At 40.6% G+C, this 16099-nt stretch overlaps 1 protein-coding gene and 1 long non-coding RNA gene across 3 annotated transcripts in view; one reads left to right on the top strand and one right to left on the bottom strand.

Annotated features, from left to right (window-relative positions):
* CAPSL (calcyphosine-like) overlaps positions 1–10432 on the bottom strand; it is a 36528-nt gene extending 26096 nt beyond the window's left edge. Inside the window, exon 1 of one of the 2 annotated variants that reach the window (XM_012002379.1) lies at positions 10306–10432. The gene's annotated coding sequence lies outside the window, so the exon portion shown is untranslated. The other variant, XM_012002378.1, reaches the window with a different exon arrangement.
* Positions 10433–10453: 21 nt separating this feature from the next.
* On the top strand, positions 10454–11633 carry LOC105555428. Its single transcript, XR_001008468.1, has 2 exons — positions 10454–10577; positions 11374–11633. It is a non-coding gene; the product is annotated as an uncharacterized LOC105555428 (long non-coding RNA).
* Positions 11634–16099: the final 4466 nt, after the last annotated feature.

The following is a 16099-nucleotide window of genomic DNA, read 5'->3' as shown; positions in this document are numbered from 1 at the left end:
AATTGAACAATGAGAACACCTGGACACAGGGTGGGGAATATCACACACCGGGGCCTGTTGTGGGGTGGGGGGAGGGGGGAGGGATAGCATTAGGAGATATACCTAATGTAAATGATGAGTTAATGGGTGCAGGACACCAACATGGCACATGCATACATATGTAACAAACCTGCACGTTGTGCACATGTACCCTAGAACTTAAAGTACAATAAAAAAGAAAAAAAAAAGATGCGTGAGGATTTTTAAATCAAACTCAAAACTTCTGCACTGATTACCTTCATATCATTTACTATTTTCCCACAATTTATTTTTAAAATTTTTTCTAAAATGTATGAATATATGAAACATCTGGTTTTTGTTTGGATTGCCAACTTCCACATACCACATAAAGTATGACGGCATTTCATCTATACTTAAGTGAAATAGCATACTGTGGAAATAAGATGTCACTGAGGTCTGGCATCTTACCAGTTTTTCTGTGCATCAAAATACATTTTCTCAAAATGCTTAAAATGTACGTTGCAGCCACTCTCAATAGGCAGGTTTGTGTAGAGCCCATTTATGCTAAACCACAATCTTTACTTCTTTCTAGTGATCTTCGAGATGTGAATTCAGTCCTTATTTTAATGTTTGTGATATGGTACATTTTAAAAATAATATTTTATAAATATCATTGTGATAAAGTGTTTGCTTCATACATATTCGTATTTCATTTTATTCACTGAATCAGGGTTGGGGGTAGGGCTAAGTAAGAAAAAGGCATAATGTTTAAAGAGGCACACAGTCTCAGAATCATGCAAATGTCAACCATACACTTGCCCAAGCCTGAGAATGAGTGTCTCCTTAAATAGTGCACCCTAAACACCTACCTTGCCTCACTCTAGTCTTGGTTCTGCATTAACACATGTTTATTAAACACCTATTATGTGCCATACAAGAGGAATGGATGAGACAGCCAAGGTTCCAACCCTTGGAAGTTTACATTCCTAGAAGTAGTTTTAACTTGATTAAATTTGAATTACAGCTAGTTTTTTAGACACTGCCACCTGGCTGAAACAAAGTCATTCTATTCCCCTTTTTCTCTGCTGTATTCCACTTTCTACTGGGTAGGCATAGGAACCAGTTCTGGCCAAAGGGACCCAAAGGAAAGTGCTGAGAGCTCTGGAATATCTCTCTCATCTCTTTTGCTTTCCTCATGCCTTGAGTGAGGATGTAATGTCTGGAACTGTGGCAGCCTCTACGCAATCATGAGGGAAGGGCCAAGGGAATCATATCCATACCAATTTAGAGCCCTGACATCATCGAGTTGCTGCACCAATGTTGGCAATTTCTTGACTTCACACTCCTGTCTTGTAAGAAACATAAATCTCTTTGCATTATCTGTTTAATAGGCTGTTGGTCAGGTCTTCAGTCACTTGCAGTCCAATTATTCCTAACTGATACAGATGGCAAAAAGCTTATTCCTGCTATGTTTGGACGGACCGTAAATAGTGACCTTTAGCTGGGTAAAATAACTAGCAATCCAGTGTGAGAAGAGATTCACCCCTGAGAATCATGACGAGAGAGAAAGTCACTCCATTATAACCACTTCTCTCAGCAGAATTTTGTCAAGTAGCAGCCTCTCCAGCACTTTTGACTATGAAAGAGAACAAAATAAACAGCTTGGCATAATATTCAAGAACCCATGTAACTGACACAATGTGGTTAAAAAAAAAAAAAGAAACCCAGGTTTAATAAAATACAGAGGCCCCAAGGTTACAGGGTCCTTGTCATAATAAGCACCCACTGGGAATGTCAGGGGCATGCACTCTCCTAATAGCTCTCTCCTTGCTGTCTTCTCCATCTTGCTTTTCCCTTTGCTGTGCCTTGAGTCTCTAGGGTTTTTACCAAGAAATAGCTTACAGTCTATTCTGAGTTAGGTCAACCTGCTCGATGCAACATCTTAAAGAAACAGAGTAAGAAGCTACCTAAACTATGCAAAGGTAAGCAAAGATTTAGCTGAATTGCAAAATAGAGAAATAAATAAACAAATAAATAAAACCAAGACAAAAGAAAAATAAAACTTCTTTTGATTTCAATGGTTATGCTCTTAAGATCAACCAGGTAACTTTCAAATATTCCATTTTTGCTATGAAGTCGTGACCTCAGAAAATTATTTCAAACCCACTGCAAGGACAAAGCCCAACTGGTACATCTTCTATCACCCTTTTAGATGCAGGTAAAGCCACAGCTCTGGCGGACATTTGCCCTTTTGCAGCCATTAGTCACCAAAATCACTTAGTAACTATCTTGCAGTCCGTTAGAATGAATGCTTCTTTTGGAGTCATTTGTCTATTTTAATGTTTACTTTATGACCACTTAGAAATCTAGTCAATTATTTGTATCCTAGTTGTTCTTAACTGATACTTCTAGAAAACCAAAAAGTGTTAAGGGATAAAAATCCAATGTCAGGTCAGGCGCGGTGGCTCACACCTGTAATCCCAGCCCTTTGGGAGGCTGAGGCGGGTGGATCACCTGAGGTCCGGAGTTTGAGACCAGCCTGACCAACATAGAGAAACTCATCTCTACTAAAAATACAAAATTAGCAGGGCATGGTGGCGCATGCCGGTAATCCCATCTACTCCAGAGGCTGAGGCAGGAGAATGGCTTGAACCCGGGAGGCAGAGGTTGCTGTGAGCTGAGATCGCAACATTGCACTCCAGCCTGGGAAACAAGAGCGAAACTCTGTCCCAAAAAGAAAAAAAAAAAAAAGAAATCCAATGTCATAGTGCCAACATCAGTGTAGATCAGCATATCAGTTATGAATTGTGTCCAGCAACTCATAATAGAAGTAGGTCCTGTCTCTGAAAATGATAGAGATTTACTTTACTTTCACGTAAAAGAAGTCTGGAAGTGCTTCAAGTCGTCATCAGTGTTTCCAGACTCTCCTATCTTTCTACCCTAGCGTAGTTTTTATACTCAAAGTTGCCTAAAGGTATATAATATTCATACATAATAGCCATAGCAGCTCCAGCTATTACCTCCACACTCCAAGCAAAAGAAAAGAAAAAGGGGAAAAGGCAAGAAGGATGCTCTTCTCAACGAAATCAGCCCTTTCTGAACTGGTTCCCAGAAGATTCGCCCAGTTCCTTCTATGTAAATCTCATCAGCCACTCCAAAGCAGTCTGGGAAACCTGATTTTTGACTGGATACTTTGCCACCCACAAGGTTCTGTTTATAAAAAAGAAGACAGTGGCTATTGAGTAGGCAACTTACAGTTTCTGCCTCAGTTGCCAGAAGAAATATTGTTATTCCAAAAAGTAAGAGTGCGAGCATGTCTAAATCAGCTTATTTCACAAAACCGTGTGGAGCATGAAGCTTTCTAAACATGTGGAGCAACCAGGTCACTCTGATGCAGAAGACTAAGGAAAGCCCTAAGGGCAGATGTCAACACATTGATGATTTCTCCCCTTTCACCTCCGTTCACCCAAAGCAAATAAGACTCACTTTTCCATGGGCAGTTAGGAAGGACGCCCTCAGTGCAGGCAAACATAACCTAAAATAATCCAGGCCTGGGACATCAGACCACACCCCATGGGCCAAATTTGGCCCTCCACCTGGTTTTGTAAATAACATTTTTTTGGAAAATAGCCACATGCTTGTATTTATATATGGTTTGTGGCAGCTTTCACATTACAACTCAAAAGTTGAATAGCTGCATCATAGACCTTCTGGCCCATGAAGCCTAAATTTCCTACTCTCTGGCCTTATATAGAAATACTTTGCTGACCTCCAGGACTATGCAAAAGATAAGAACAATAGTAATAGGAAACATTTTCTGCATACTTACTCTGTCCCATGTTCTCTGCTAAAAGGGTGGCCTGTGTCTTGCAAGTTTTTCATGGTTTGTTTAGAACAGAAAATTTGTCTGGTATAAAGTAAGTCTTGATAACAATTCGTATAGGTTACAGACATAGCTATATCCACTTTTCACAAAATAAGGAAACTGAGCTACAGAGAGATTTGGAGGTTGTCTCAGTTCATACATCAGTAGCAAAACAAAGATTCTGAGCAGGGCCTTTTGCATCTGCCAGTCCCCCAGCAGCCTTTTGTAAATTATCTGTGGATAATTTATTTCACAAAACCATGTGGAGCATGAAGCTTTCTAAACATGGAGCAACCGGGTCACTCTGATGCAGAAGACTAAGGAAAGCCCTAAGGGCAGATGTCAACACATTGATGACTTCTCCCTTTTCACCTCCGTTCACCCAAAGCAAATAAGACTCACTTTTCCATGGGCAGTTAGGAAGGATGTCGTCAGTGTAGGCAAACATAATCTAAAATAATCTAGGCCCGGGACATCAGACCACACCCGGTGGGCCAAATTTGGCCCCTGACCTGGTTTATCTCAGAAAATGTTCATTTTTTAAAACAGGAAACCCCTATAGTCACCACAGGACACTCATTTTTTTAAATGATACTTTAAGTTCTAAAGTACATGTGCACAATGTGCAGGTTTGGTACATATGTATACATGTGCCATGTTGGTGCGCTGCACCCGTTAACTCGTCATTTACATTAGGTATATCTCCTAATGCTATCCCTCCCCCCTACCCCCACCCCACGACAGGCCTCGGTGTGTGATGTTCCCCACCCTGTGTCCAAGTGATCTCATTGTTCAATTCCCACCTATGAGTGAGAACATGCAGTGTTTGGTTTTCCACTCTTACGATAGTTTGCTGAGAACAATGGTTTCCAGCTGCATCCATGTCCCTACAAAGGACATGAGCTCATCCTTTTTTATGGCTGCATAGTATTCCATGGTGTATATGTGCCACATTTTCTTACTCCAGTCCATCATTGATGGACATTTGGGTTGGTTCCAAGTCTTTGCTATTGTGAATAGTGCCGCAGTAAACATACGTGTGCATGTGTCTTTATAGCAGCATGATTTATAATCCTTTGCATATATACCCAGTAGGGATGGCTGGTATTTCTAGTTTTAGATCCTTAAGGAATCGCCACACCATCCTCCACAATGGCTGAACTAGTTTACAGTCCCACCAACAGTGTAAAAGTGTTCCTATTTCTCCACATCCTCTCCAGCATCTGCTGTTTCCTGACTTTTTCATGATCACCATTCTAACTGGTGTGAGATGGTATTTCATTGTGGTTTTGATTTGCATTTCTCACAGGGCACTCATTTATAAAACTGGGTCAGGCTTATTAGCAATATTGAGTACAAAGTACACTAAGTAAGAAGGACTGATGCTGTTTGTTACTGAAGAGTGTTTGCCTGCTCCTCCCTAGGCGTGAAGAACTCCTGTCTAGGCTAGAGGGGTAACTGCAGAGGGGACACACACTAAGCAGAGCTTCTAAAGAAAGTAAGAAGAGCTGTCATCCACCTCTCAACCAAAGACTGTCCTGCTGTCTCAAACTATACTTTTTAGTTTGGGAAATTTTAATTCTATTTGACTTCAGTTTACAAGAAAATATACAAGAATTTTAAAATTATTCTCAGACTGCAGGAAAAGCAGTATGTTGAGTGGCAATGGAATTATGGCTAAAAATGTGGGAGACAATCTGCTCCAAAGAATATCATGAATTGAACAAACATTCATGGGCATTAGGAAACCTGCCTGTGAGAAGCCAACATGTGGCCATTTCTACATTTGTGTCTTGTAATGCCATCTTCTCCCAAATGCCAATCTGTTGACTTCTGAAATACAGAAAACTGCTCTTTTGAACCTTGATATGTTTTCTTTATCCAAAGCTGTCTGATATCAGAATAAAGAGCAACATTTTACAAAGAAAATTCTTATTTCATTTTCCAAGAGATTAAAGCAACAGTTGAAGCCAAAAGTGTTATTCCACGAGCTAAACACTCCCACTCCTTGCTCTGGAGCACCTCACCACCACCTCCACAAGTTACGAGCAGAGGTTGGCCCTCTTGGCACCAAGCGCACCTTCCATCCAGAGACACCCAGATTTTCCTCTATTCCTCATTCAATTATAAGCCTCCTCATCTTGATCAACCTCTGAACAGCAGTCGTCACTGATGAGATGAATATTGTAAGGCCGTGTGCTTCTCCTGATCCATTCCCCACTCACATCTGTGCTACAAGAGGTTGACCTCCATAAACTGTGTTAACCACACTTCCCTGCTCACTGGCTTCCAGCTGTGTTCCACCATTTGGAGGCATCAGCAGAAGATCAGAGGAGAGGAGGAGATAGAGGTTGGAGTATTTATTTCCCCAGGTTCCACTCTGCCAAGCCACAGTTTTTCAGTGACCATATCCTTCACCAAAGGCAGCCCTCCCTACAGAAATGCTTTGATTGAGATATGAAAACCACTCCTCCTTTTGCCCCTTTAGGGCTATGGATAACACCTTTCTTGCCCCTTCTGACTGTGGCATTGCTGGGTGTCTCATTATGCTTTCTCTATATTGCTTAGCCCTATCCACACTTCTGTGAATTGTCCTTCATTAAACTCTTTTCTGTTACTACTTTTGAATGTGCCATCAATTTCCTGCCAAGACACTGATTGGTACAATGTCTTTATCCTGGATGGTATCTGATTTTGCCTAAGGAACCCTACCCCTCTTGCAGTCTTCTCAGATGAAAGCACCTTTTACCCCAAATTATAAGTATTAAGGAACCTCACAGATTTTAAGATGCAGCCTGTCACCTCCACGTCATGACCTATACCCACATCCTTCTTTGAAGCACAGCCTAGCTGGACAGACTTCCTATATTCCTCTTCGGTTCTGTCAGTTTATAAATCACTGAGACTCTGAATGTTGCCTCAGAGATGTCCTCTCCATTTCAAATAGTGTCATCAATCTGGGAAAACCCAGAGCTCATCTAGATAATCCATCCAACAGGCAGCTATGAAGTTCCTGGAGCTCCTTGCTTTCTACCAACTCAACTCTATCTGTTTTTTGTCTCAGCATTCTCTCCCAACCAAATCCCTGGTCTCCTCTGAAAGTCCAAAATTCTTTTTTTTTTTTTTTTTTTTTTTTTTTTGAGACAGGATCTCACTCTGTAGCCCAGGCTGGAGCACAGTGGTGCCATCGTAGCTCACTGCAGCCTCAATCTCCTGGGCACAAGTGATCCTCCCACTGAAGCCTCCCAAGTAGCTAGGACTACAGGGGCGCACCACAACACCCAACTAATTTTTACTTCTTTTTAGTAGAGACAGGATCTTGCTATGTTGCCCAGGCTGGTCTTGAATTCCTAAGCTCAAGCAATCCTCCCAATTTGGCCTTCCAAAATGCTGAGATTACAGATATGAGCCACTGTGCCCAGACTGAAAGTTCAAAATTCAAGATTGACTTTCTCTGCACTGTTCAGTTCCATTATTCCAATTTGCTTCTGACCTTATGGGACCTCCAGTCTTTTGGCCCTACATTTTCACCCCAGACATTACCTACCTCATTCTCCCTTCTGGATTCACTTCCTTTCTTATCCATTTTACACACTCTGTGCATCTTTCTGACCATCCGGTACCAGTGCCTTCCTTCTTGACTCTCATTTGTCAATCTCCCACCCTCTCAAAATAATAGCTAACTTGGTTCAATTTGCCCATGCTCCATGTACTTAAAGGCAGACTGAACTGCAGCTGAATAAACCCACATGCCAGCAGGGACAGGTGTCACTGCATTTCTTCCTTAACCACAGCTAGGCCTTCTGCAACACACAACTCTACTTTTCTATGATGTTGGTCAGGTTCTTATTCCAGTCTCCTCAAAGGCTAATCCAAATCTTTGCCACTCCAGACTTTGCCTTGAAAGACCCAGAAAAAAATGGAGCCACAAGTTATGAACAAATTCACATCACCCTCCTCCAAATCTATAAAAATATAGAGCTATTAGGGCATCCTGACTTCATCATCCCTCCCCCAAGAGACTTCTGAACTTCCTCCCATCTAAGGATGCCCTCTCTACCTGTAACACAGAAGCCTAACCCTCTAAGACTCTCAGCCATCAGTTATGCCCTTTTCCTCCTCTCCACCAGCTCCTTCCTTTAGTTCATGAATCCGCTGTTGTCCCTCAGTCCTGGACTCCCTCTAGCTATCACCCCTCAAAGTCAAACTATTTGAAAGAATGTCCAGACTTTCCACTTTCTCATGCCCCATTCATACTTTGGTCCATTTCAGTATGGTCTTCACTCTGTCATTCCAACAAATATACTCTCCAATAAGTCATTGCTAAACTGTTTGCCAACTTCAACAGTCATTAGCCCTTAGTTCACATCTCCCAAGAGTTGACTATTGGTCATTCTTCCTTTTTAACACGCTTTCTGTCAATGGCTATAAATCTAATTTCCTGTCTCTCCTCCTCCCTCTTGGATCTGTCCTATTTTGGTTCTTCCCTGTCTTCACCTGCTTCTTAAGTGCTGTTTCTCAGGCTTCAGTTATCTATTCTCTTCTCACTATTCCACTATCCTGTGGCAATCTCAGCCATATCCCCTGATACAATGATGACTACCAAACTTTATTCTAATGTAGGCACTCTCTGGAGCCAGATTTCTCACAAAACATGTGCACTTGGATGACCTACAGACACTTTCAGTTTAATGTTCCAGAGCCAAATTCATTACCTATCTTCCTTACTCCTTGCTTCAGGAAACAGCAATACCATTTACCCGGATCACTAACTGACTATCATCCTAGACTCTTCCTCTCCCTTTACATCCAATTGGCAGCTAAGTCCTATAGAGTTTCACTACCTTGACACATCCTGCATTTCCATCCCCTTATCTCCATTGCCACGGATACTGACTCAGCCCAGGACATGGTAACTTCTCATTTCCACCATTGCAACTGTCTACTAGCTGGTTTCCTGCTCCTAGCTTTGCCCTCTCTGCTTTGTCTTTCAGAAGACTGAGCAATCTTTAGAAAATGAAAACATGAACTTCACGATCTAGTTTAAGACTTTTTGATGGTTCCACATTGTATACAGGTAAAATGAAAGTTCTTAGCACTGAATTCATGCATTGACCCTTCCTATGTCTCTAGCCATTTCTAGTAATTCTCCATCCATTCAAAATCTATCCTGCATCTCTACTCACTCACTTTCCCCAAACACACCATAGCATTCTATATCTCTGTGCCTTTGTACATGTAGTCATACTTTCAGGTATACCTTCTTTTTCCTGTTGGCCCAGAGAAGTACCACCCATCCTTCCATAATCATGTGGTGAAGTCCAAATAGCATTCACATTGCATGACAATGTAATTTGTTTTCAGAATTACTTGCCTTGCTAGACAGACTATAAGGTCCTTACGAGCAAGGGCTGTATATTTTGTGTTTCCTGTCATCATATCATCAGGGCTTAGCAGGATGCTATTATATTGCTATCAGAATTTATCATCGCCATTACTATTGGGTAATTGCTATCAGAATATAAATACAAATGTATGCCTGAAATTCAAATCTCAATATTTAAAACTTTTAATAACAAAATAGATTTTTGTGGTTGTAGGGTTTGAGGAAAAAATAAGTCAAAAAAAAAAGGAAAGAATTTCATCTACTTAATATGGCTTAAATACTCCTCAGACTGAAGACAATAGAGATGGCTGCCTGGGTCATTGGTGGTGTCCTTTACTGAGAATGTAAAGAAGGACCCACTCAAGTCTCTGATGAATCAAATCAAATATTTGATATAATTTTGAACAAGCCATGTAAGTACACTTTAATAAGCATTCTAATTTTTATTCTGATTCTCAGTTTTCAGTGTATAGCAGAAATAGCATAAGTTTAAGTATCAGACAAAGCAAGGTCTGAATGAAAGTTGAAATGTTTTATTGTTCTGTGTCTTGGAAATGCTGAACCTCCCTGAAACTCAATTTTATCAGTGGTCATCAAGATCGTTAGAGCAATTCACCCAAACCCTTCACGCTCAAATACCTAGTACTTAATGACTGCTCAGTAATGTTTACTTCCTTCCCCTTTACTGAATGAAATTGATTTTTGTACGTGTTTATCTAAGCATTTTTTTGCAAAGATTACAAAAATCTTTCCCAGTACCAAGCTCTTTCCTCTTTTCACTAACAGCCTAGTGATGGCTTCGTTAGTCCAAGAACTCTCAAAGACTTTTAGGTTTTCTTTTTAGAGAGTACCATCTACTGTCTTCTTTTCTTGGCTAAGACACACCAAGAAGAAAAAAACCAAACATCAAATTATAGAATAGATTTTAAAAAATTGATTTACCTTAAATGCTAACCTTTTGCCACCAGTTGCTTCAAACTGAAACTATGGACGCTGTCTCCTGCATCTAGGAAAACTGGTTCCTCCCAAGCCACCTTAGCCTCCTCCCTCTTACCTGTCTTCCTCAGAGGCCCTGGTCCACTCTCTTAGTATTAATTGGACGGCCTGCGATTACTGCTGCAGACTCACAGCCTGATTGGCTCTGCTCACTGTCAATCTCTACTCTGGTTCTGCCTTTTCTCAAGTTTACACTCCTGTTGCCTAGGATATCTCAGTGACTGTGAAAGCTCAAGCCATTTGCACTGGGAGAGAAGCAAGCAGCAAGTTTTGCTGGCAATGGTTTGGTTTCTAGAACAGCATCAAAACTTGTCTCCCATGTTTTGTAAGGTAGTATTCAGCACATGGTCTTCTTTCTTTTAGGCAGCACTTTCCTGTCCTTCTGTTGTCCCCAGAAACCTTACTGCTAGGGTGCCTCATTACTAGGTGAAACTTAAAACCACAACTCTTGGGAGCAGGCAGGAGTAATTATAGGTGATTCAAGGTTCTTCCTCCTTCTCTGCATTTGCAGAGGATGACATTTTTGCTGTTTTCATCCTTGGTTTCTTCTCTTCTTTTCTCTTTTTGTCTCTTTTTACTTCTGTTTTTCACATGTTCCCTAGCAGTTACTTTGCCAGATAAGAAGAAACCTTGTGGCTTAGTTAGAGGAAAATATCTACATTATGCTCTCTTTCATCGTGTGTCTATGACATCCACCCTACCCTTGCCATTCCCACTCCTGCACATCCTGCTCTCAGGAGCAGGCAGGTATAATTACTGGTGATTCAGACCTTACACTTCCCTCTTTCTCTCTCTCCTTCTCTCTCTCTCTCTCTCTCTCTCTGTCACACACACACACACACACACACACCTCTGTATATAACATAATCCTGGCTGTGTGCAGCATCCTTGCAGTATGAGAACTCACAGAACTGAGTAGATGCCAGGCACCCAGCTCTGCAGACTACAAGGCAAGTTCTTTCACGGATTTGACAAGGGTCTGGGTCCTTTCCTGTATCTGCAGGGAGTATGCATAGTAGCTATTTCATCCTTTTATCTGAATTGTCTGAAGAATTGTCCCAGAATTAAGCAATTAGAACTATGGTTCTTCCAGGGCGACCTCAGATATCTAATGTTTTCTTTTCAGTGGTTTAACCCACAAGGTATCATGCATTTTAAACTTTTAAGAAGAAACTTAATTCCATCTGCGAATGCAAAAGCAAATATGAGGGTACAAACTTTTAAATATTAAGTTTTTCTTGAAAACCACCTACCAGAGAGCAAGTTTGGGGCAATAAAGATAAAAAAGAAACAGGAAAATGGGGACGACGTACAGTATGATGGAGCCATCGTGCAAGCCCTCAATAGTCTGCCTCTAGGCTGTCAAATAAAGTAAAAAGAACAAAATCTCTGGAGTACTTAAGCAACGTTTTTGCTTGTTTCTACTCCTAGCAACTGGTGTAATTCCAAGGGTTTCACCATGTGTAGAGATAGTATCTACCAGATCCAGTTCAAAAAACTAGATCTGGGTTTGTGGTATTGGGTTTCTGACATGATTGATTATATTTTAAGGCATAAGTATTCTTTCCAGTGGTAAAGAAGACAATGATAGTCTATGGTGCAATGTGGTAAAAAGATTTGTAAAATGTTACTACTGGATTCCTAATCAAATATTCATAAAAGGCAAATCTCTGAGTAATTGTGATACCTTAAAATATTTTAGTCAAACTAATAAATGTAATAAGGATGACTGCTCCTAACTGTGGTAGAGGAAGTAAAGAAAAAGGATGAACTTAGGGCTTGAAATTCCAAGTTCAAGTTCCACATAAATGATCTGAAACCTTCTATGTCTTCCCAGAGGAATGTATTTATCTCCCATTGTCATCAGCCTGAGGTGTCAGAGAATCAAATCTAGAGTCTCATCCTGAGAGTGGCAGAATTACAGTGCAAATTGAATTCCCAAACAGGCAAAGTATCTTCTGCTAAACTGAGGGAATTGATTGGGAAGGAATGAGATTCTGAAAATTGGAATGAAACATGTAGGGTAGATCCTGATGAAGCTGAGGATACTTAACCTCTGAATTCTCCTGCATCTTCTTTGCCAGTAGGAGCAACCCTGCTATTCATGTCTGAGAAAGTTCATCCTGATTTTTCAAAGGAAAGTGTACTAGCACCTCTGAAGTATTTTAATTGGAAGACACTGCTGATTATCCTCAGAATCTACTTCCACCAAACCTCTTGACTTGTAGAACTCTATCTAGACTCTAGTCCCAACAGGCTTGAAAGAGAAATTAAAATTGTGAACCAACGGAAAACATAGTACATACCAAAAGTAGTGTGCATTTTTTTCAATTTATACAGACAGAGATCTGGTGAATACATGTGAGAATGTAAGTTAATAGTGTGAAAGAATGGTTGAAGGAACATAAAGTTCACTCGAGATGAATTTACTGATACAGGCCCACAAAGCACAAATTCTCAATATAGTGTTGCAGCTCGATGGGTTATATACAGCTCTGTGTTTGTCTGGTTGAGTTAAAAATGAAACAAAGGGTAGCCTGCACTAAATGAAGCTGAAATACCAGAATTGCCTTGGGACACTGAAGAGGAAGGTATGTAAAGGTGTAGGGAGATTGAAATGTTGGACTGGATTTATCATGCAAGACATGATTACCAAGGGAAATTGGGTTGCTACTACACGCTGATGTAAAGAGTAAGTCTGAAAAGGAACAAAATCATGTCCTTTGCAGGGACATGGATGGAGCTGGAAGCCATCCTCAGCAAACTAATGCAGGAACAGAAAACCAAATACTGCATGTTCTCTTATAAATAGGAGCTAAATAATGAGACCACATGAACATGCGGAGGGGAGCAACACACACTGGGGCCTGTCAGAGGATGTGGGGAGAGGAGGGAGGGGATCAGGAAGAATAACTAATAGATGTTGGGCTCAATATCTAGGTGATGGGAGGATCTGTGCAGCAAACCACCATGGCACACATTTACCTGTGTAACAAACCTGCACATGAACCCCCGAACGTAAAATAAAAGTTGGAAAAAAAAAAAAAGAAGCAAATACTATGTTTTCATTTTCTTTGTAGCACTTGTCACAACTGCGATCATTTCTTTGGTTTACTGTTATAGGTCATTAAAAAGAAGAGTAAGCCTGGGATATAGGAACTCTGTTAGCACATCACTAAGTATGCCCATGCCTTTTTATTAAAGTCAACAAAAAATCTATAATAGCCCAATTCAGGAAGGAAAACTAATAACCCCAACTCTTCAAAAATGAATATTTGGAACCCCTTCCCAGTCAGGAAAAAATCAATTGCAGTACTTGCCGAAGGCAAAGGGCATATGATATACAAATGCTAGTTATCACCATATGATCAGTTGCAAAAGGATTGTAAATGTTATGAGTATTTACCTTTTATTTTGTTATGAATTTGTGAGTGTGTAGAATACTATTGTGTTCTTCTCACTCTATCACCTTAAAATCTAATATATTACTTCACAGTATTTATGTTACAGAATGTCAGGGATAAGAGTGAACATCACCCAAGGACCTCTACTCTGGGGAAGAGTTAGTATATTCCCAGTATGCTATAGAAGAGTTGTATTAAACTGTGTTTTTTAAATGTCAACTTGACATATACCATTGAACCTAGTTATTAAATCAAACTCTAATCTGTGTGTTGCTCTGATGTTATTTTTTAGATGTGATTAATATCTGCAAGCAGTTTATTTGAAGATATTGTGCCTCAAGACTGGAATATCAGGAACATTCTGTCACTGCCCTCCAAAAACTCATGTCCTTATCACATACAAATACATCCATTCCAACCCTCTAATTCCAAAGTCTTAACTGGTTTCAGTATCAACTCAGTAGTCCAAAATCCAGAGTCTCATCTGTGAACCTGTAAAATCAAAATAAGGTGACACCTTCTAAGATACAATGGTGATACAGGCATATGGCGATACAGGCGTAAGACAGACAGTCCCATTCCAGAAGTGAGAAAGAGCACCCTTCCATGCTCCCTCTCCCAACAAAAATAACAGGCTCCAAGTAAGACAAAAACTCAGCAAGGCAGGTAGACATTAAATTTTAGAGCTAGAGAATAATCTCTTTTGACCCCATGTGCCACCTCCTGGACACACTGGGCTAGGATTGGGCCCTCAAGGCCTCAGGCAATTCCACCTCTATGATTTTGCCGGGTGCAGCTCACATGATAGGGGTTTGTGGAGGTATGGGGGAAAACCAGGAGAAAAAAGTCTAGGAAACAAGAAGTGGAACAGTGAACACGTGAAGACAAGCTTCACCAGTTCTTCCATTTCACTTTGGGTAAGCCCCAGCCCAGGCACCTATATTCCAACTGCCCAAATCCCTGATCTGTGGCAATCTTCCACCAAAATTTCTTCTATGACTCGTGATCTCCATGTCAGTGTGATGAGCTTCTTCTCTGTGCTCAGACCTTAGGCATTTCTTATTCCACGATACATGTTGCATTCTGACCAGAGATTTTATGGAAGTACTGTGTCCAAAAGAAATAACTGCATTGGTGGAAAATATGGCACAGAGCTGTGAATGTGAGTTGAAGAATTATTGATGGACAACCAATCAGAGCTATTTCTGGGATCCTTCACTTCGGAATTTTATATTACTGTAGGAGATAGAAATATAGGAGCTAAAGGGTGAGTCCAAGAAACTTCCACTGGAGGGAGAAATATGTAGTCAACACTTACAGCCAAAATTCTTGAGATTGAAATGTATTAGGATGGTGGAAAAGTAATTGCAGTTTTGCCATTACTTTCAATATTTGGCAGGATATTTCTTATTTGGGGCCTGAATTTTGTGCAAAGTCAAATTAAGACATTCAGGAAAATTGTGGGATTGTTCTAGAACGGGCGACATCCTAGTCTGTCTTGCAACTGGATTCCATGGGATTCCAGTTGCAAGACAGACTAGGATGTCGCCCGTTCTAGAACAATCTTGGGATACTAAGGAAAGAAAAGTTTGATTCTCAGGAGAGGTACAAGTTCCATCACACTAATGTGTCGACCTTACATAATGACATTTAGAAAACATGATTAGGTACAGAGTTTATTCAAGTGCCAAGCTTGAGGATGACCACCCAGAAAACACTAACTCCAAACAAATGGGGTCAGTGTTCTGAAATGGAGAAGTTAAGATTTCACTTAAAAGGTAAGAACAGAGAAGTTTTAGCAGTATTACAACATTTGCCATACAAAATCAGTGCACACATTACAGTGATTTGATTGGTTACAGATTGCTGCATCCCCAGGAAGATTACTTTGTTACTCCTTAAAAGGGCTAGGACCTGAGGGAGTCTTGTCTCTGGCACCTCTTGGTCTTCCTAATTATCTACCAGAGAAGAATAAGGAAGGAGGTTAATCTATAATCAGAGAAGCATAAATTGCAGCTGCATGCTACTTGACTGCATGTTATGTAACTCACATTCCTCTCAAGCCTTAGAGTAAGTTAAAATTCCAACAGCTCTAAGTCTGAATCATTTAATTCTACATATGTCTTCTCCTAAACCATGCTTCAATACGGGCGTTTTCTTGAATCTAAGAGTCTTGGCAGCAGAGAAAGCCAGATCAGGAAAGAAGGTATGGCAATGGCCAAAAATTAGAAGCAAGTATTATTTGGGAGCTGAAGTCCCATAGCGACTGGATTCGAAGTAGAGGCTGTGGTGCTAGAGAAATAGTATGTATCTGTGGGAGTGACTATTTTTAACATCCACACTTGTGTGGTCTGAGGTAATAAGGAATACATAAAGTGAAAATCTCCTACCCCTCAGACTGCCTGCTCTTACTCACATTTTATCCATGTAAGCAGCAGAGACAAGGGG

This window comes from Mandrillus leucophaeus, unplaced genomic scaffold, assembly GCF_000951045.1.
Source record: "Mandrillus leucophaeus isolate KB7577 unplaced genomic scaffold, Mleu.le_1.0 Scaffold684, whole genome shotgun sequence".
Classification (NCBI taxonomy): Eukaryota; Metazoa; Chordata; class Mammalia; order Primates; family Cercopithecidae; genus Mandrillus; species Mandrillus leucophaeus.
This window is presented reverse-complemented; position numbering and strand designations above follow the sequence as displayed.